This window comes from Antedon bifida, chromosome 7 (assembly GCF_963402885.1).
Source record: "Antedon bifida chromosome 7, ecAntBifi1.1, whole genome shotgun sequence".
Taxonomy (NCBI): Eukaryota; Metazoa; Echinodermata; class Crinoidea; order Comatulida; family Antedonidae; genus Antedon; species Antedon bifida.
The window spans coordinates 19,067,176-19,071,973 of NC_136232.1; the positions used below are offsets into that span (position 1 = coordinate 19,067,176).

Genomic DNA, 4,798 nt, shown 5'->3' on the forward strand with positions numbered 1-4,798 from the left:
TTGTTGAAGTGAATCCGCGCATGCTTTACATAAAGGAAATAGCAATTTACCGTTTGATCGGTACGGAAGAACGGGGTGATATAGATTTTTAGGTGCCTCAATTGTGCATTTAACTACACCAAAATAATCATCGATGTTATCAGATAGGTTATTCGTAGCCATTATTTCTGGATGACCAACAGGGTATTCACAGTACTTATTCACGTATGGGTATAAAGAAGTGAAGTCAACGTAATGAATTTCCTCGTCTTCTTTGGTTTCGCGATACAATCGAGAGGCATTAGTTCGACCGCCAAAGAAAGCCTCCCTAGGATTAAGTTTTTCGTGAATGTAAGGTACGTTGAAAATCTGGGTTTTCTCCGCGAGAGGTAAGGAGTCTTTTAGAACTTTCGATCATGGGTTCCTGTGTAATAGGGTTGACTGAATCCTGTCTGTAACAGGTAGGACATCCATGAAAAAGACACCCTTGGAATTCAAAAATAATTTTGTTTTCGATGTTCACACCGTCTACGTGGTACCTACCAAAGAGCTTTTCACCTCCGTTTCTAGCGTGATTTATATGAATACCTCTTTTATACGCTTCATATGATAACCATTCAATACTTGCTAATGAGTGATTTATGGTCGTCTGATAATTAGATGGGGGAAATAAGGCTATTGTAGACGGTTTAAGAAAATTTCGAGAAAATACGTAATTGCACGCGGACGCAATGGTCATGAGATTATTGGAAAAAGGATCAACACCCGCGAGTTTTGGGTCGGTTGTTGATGTCACGCTTAAAAATAGATGTCTAAATGTTAAACAGCAACGACGAAGAATGTCAACATCGCTGACGCAGTAATCAACAAGTTCTTTTTTCATATCAAACTGTACATTGTTTTTAACTTTCTCGTTATACCATTTAAAAAACGCGTCCCTAGCCGAAGGAGACATTTTCTCCGGTATGTAAAAAGAACAATCAGGGTAGGGGCCTACGTAATTTTGGTTAGTAGGAGTATTAAATAAATGCGGGAAGTATCCTTTCTTTAACTCATTAACACCGAAAGTCTTTGGTAATTTAGTGAGAGGCATAGGTAAAAATGAAAGGGAATCGATGAAAACGTGTTTTTGTTTCCTTAACGCGAATGGAGATAGCTTTACCTCCTCTACAGATAACATCGGGGAGAATACCTTTTTTGTGTAAATATTGAAAAATGAAATAACTATCATATCCCTGGAAGTTATGTGCAATACATGTAACATTTTCTTTGTACTCATAATGTTTAAAAATATAATCGCAGAAATCATTGCAGGCATTTTCACCGTAAAAAGTAAGCGTTTTTTCACCGCAAATTTCGCATTCATCGGAATCGATATCATTATTAATACATTTTAGACAAGTTTTTTGAAGTACGCAGAGATTAGGTTTGTGCTCACCAGTTTCCTGTGTGCACTCAAAGTCAAAAAAGAAATACTTGGCTATTGAATTTTTCATTTGATTTTCGTTTTGTGAATTTTTATCGCCAGTTTTTTTTTTTTCAACGATTTTTTGCATGTAACATTTGTGATCATAAGATGCTAAAACATTGCATACACGACAAAAATATTGTTCGCATTTGTGATTTTTTCTCATCACCAGATTACAGGTCGTACAAGTTTTAATTTTCTTACAAGTTGATGTTTCGCCTTTAATATGAAAATCGAAACAACTCGCGTTTTTAAAAGTCCTATTGCAATCACTGCAATCAACATCAGTTTCCTTTGCCGGTAAGCATTCATTAGATTTACAGAGTTTACACGTATATTTACAAGTATGAGCTTTGTTTACGTTATAACCGGTGAAACATTTGGTACAGAAAAATTTGAATTCAAAAAATACATTAATTTTACAGATTAAATCAAAGTGAGAATCGTGATGATACAGATAAATTTGTTTTTGTTTAAATTCTCCGCTAAAAATGACAGAATGCAAATTATCTTTTGATATTACAATAAGTTGGTAATTTGGTAGAACGGCTTGAAACTTTTTCAACTCATCGATACCACAAATACCGGCATCAACACCGGCATTTGTTAACAAACAATTAGCAGCTCTAAGTTGCTGGTCACGACCGCGCCTAATGTTATCCCATCTGGACTTATTACTGACGCGGTCTTCAATAGATGAAATGCCTGTGACAATGGCTTTAGAACAACACATATTCTCATTGTCATCACTAACTATTCTAATTAAACAACGTGATTTGTTGAACTCTTTATCTATACCTTTTCTTACAAAGGTACCGCCTATTGGCATTATCATGCGAATTACGTTAAATTTCAACTTATCGTTTACAAAAACATCCGATTTCGATTGTAAGACCTTTAAAATAGCATTAAAAATTACATCCGCCGTAAGATGCTCCCTACGGCAAAAAGGAATTGAAATTGGTAAATCCAAGCCTGGCTTGAATGACTATTCTAAGGTAATCGTTATCGTTTACATCGTCGCAAAGATTATAAATAATGTGATTAAAAATACGGTAAAATGTAGGAAGAATATCTAAAATGCGTACATTGTCTAAATTTCTAAAACTAACGCTGTAATCATTAATAACAGCATTGAATCTCTCGTTAAAACGATCGGTCAATCTGACAATATTACACAACTCGTTAATAGGTACCTCTTCCGCTGTTGCTTCTTCTTCTTCTTCTTCTTCTTGCTGATCATCAGAGGAAGAAAGAACATCATCTTTTTCCTCATCATCCATTCGTTTTCTTTTCTTATTGTTTCCACCAACTTGAAGAATGTTATTCAAATTATGAGCAGCTTCCATAGCATTGGCGAATGCTATCTCCAAGGGATCAATGTCTGTCTCAAAGGAAACATCATGATATTCGATATCATCTAGATTATTTGATGAGTTTAAAAGATGTTCCAAAACATCAACATCGGGTAAATCTTCTTCGTCTATCTCCAAATCCACAGCAATATTGGAAGGATTCAGACTAAGAATTGCCTGAATCGCTTCCTCGCAAGCCGCAATTCTTGCTTGAGAATTATGACGGGTAACAGAAACATCTTCTTCTTCTTCTTTGTCCAATTCCACAGCAACATTGGAAGGATTCAGGCTCAGTATGGCCTGAATCGCTTCCTCACATGCATCAATTCTTGCTTGAGAATTATGACGGGTAACAGAAACATCATCATCTACAGCTACATCTACATTCGGCATACCAATTAGATTTGAATGTGTAACGTCGCTAATATTAAAATTCTCAATCAGCATATCGTTCTCAGCAACATCCAAAGTGTCCATCACCTCCTCGTCTAGGCTTTCCAACAAATCTCGTAGTTGAGAAGAAGAAAAATCCGAATCAGCCATTTCGTTAATTATATCAGTAATAATACTATAACGATGAGAAATAAAGTTCGGTAAATAACCTTTTTTCAAACTATCTATGTAGATACTGAAAGAGAATGAATAACAAACAATTCGTTACACTTATATATTGAAGGAATACCCTTAAAAATAATGCGGTTATGTAACTAAACGAAAAAAACAAATAGATAAAAAACAAATTAATAAAAATATATTAATATTCATGAATATTAAAACATCTCATTACTTATTCAGAATTCTAATTTCATTAGCATTATGTTTATAAGGAATCTTATTGGTTCATTGCCGGATGACGTCACATACCCGCTAAAATCACAGGATTTGAAAAAATAACCTGTCCACGCTTTCACATCCTGTAAACTAATTCCATGGAAAGGCAGCGGATTGATGTTATGATTTTGTCCTTATACAAACATAAAATACAGTAATCAAAGCTGATTGAACTTGTAGATTTTATTCATTAAACTGTACATCAGACTTCTCAATGAAGGTAAACACGTTATTTTTAATATTTAAATACAATTTACATATATAATACTTAATTTAGAGAATAAATACCAACGCATTTACTAATTAACTGTACATCGGACTTCTCAATGAAGGTAAGCACATTATCTTTAATATTTAAATGTAAATATGTATTTAAACATTATGTAATACATGTATTACGTTTATAAAATATACATAAAAACTAGCACTCATTTACTAATTATTCATTAAAACACCCTCATATTAATAAAAATATATTAATATTTATGAATATTAAAACATCTCATTACTTATTCATTGGACTGAGATCGCTAAACAAATTAATTTATTCATTTATTCATAAATAATACCATTTTAATTATTAAATATTCATAAAACTACCCCCCTCATACCTAATTAATTAATTCATTTATTCATAAATAATACCCTTTAAATTATTAATTATTCATAAAAACTACCCTTCATAATTAATTAATTTATTCATTTATTCATAATAATACCCTTTAAAATATTAATTATTCATAAAAACTACCCCTCATAATTAATTACTTTATTAATTTATTCATAAATAATACCCTTTAAAATATTAATTATTCATAAATAGTACCCTCATAATTAATATTAATATATTCATTAATTAATTTATGAATTATTCATCGGACTATACGGGATATTATACTACTTACTACTACCAACTACTTTAAAACCGTTGATTCAAATTGGATATAGTAATTCAACAAATCAATTACCATTGAAAATATGCCAGATTTCAGCTTGATTTATTTTGGTTGTGTTACTATAAGCTGTTCTTCTATTAACTAAACCATTGCTATGTTAAATTATTGTTGATAATTTCTATGTTGAATCAACGGTAAAAATGTGTTTACACTAAATCAATGTTGATCTGTATACGTTGATTAAACGTTATTTTTTCTACAGTTTTTCA

General features: G+C 32.2%; 1 long non-coding RNA gene across 1 annotated transcript; it reads right to left on the bottom strand.

Annotated features, from left to right (window-relative positions):
• Window positions 1–1,356: 1,356 nt before the first annotated feature.
• Window positions 1,357–1,889, bottom strand: LOC144847858 (uncharacterized). The gene is made up of 2 exons (XR_013613803.1): window positions 1,524–1,889; window positions 1,357–1,454 (listed from the first exon to the last, which is right to left on the bottom strand). It is a non-coding gene; the product is annotated as an uncharacterized LOC144847858 (long non-coding RNA).
• Window positions 1,890–4,798: the final 2,909 nt, after the last annotated feature.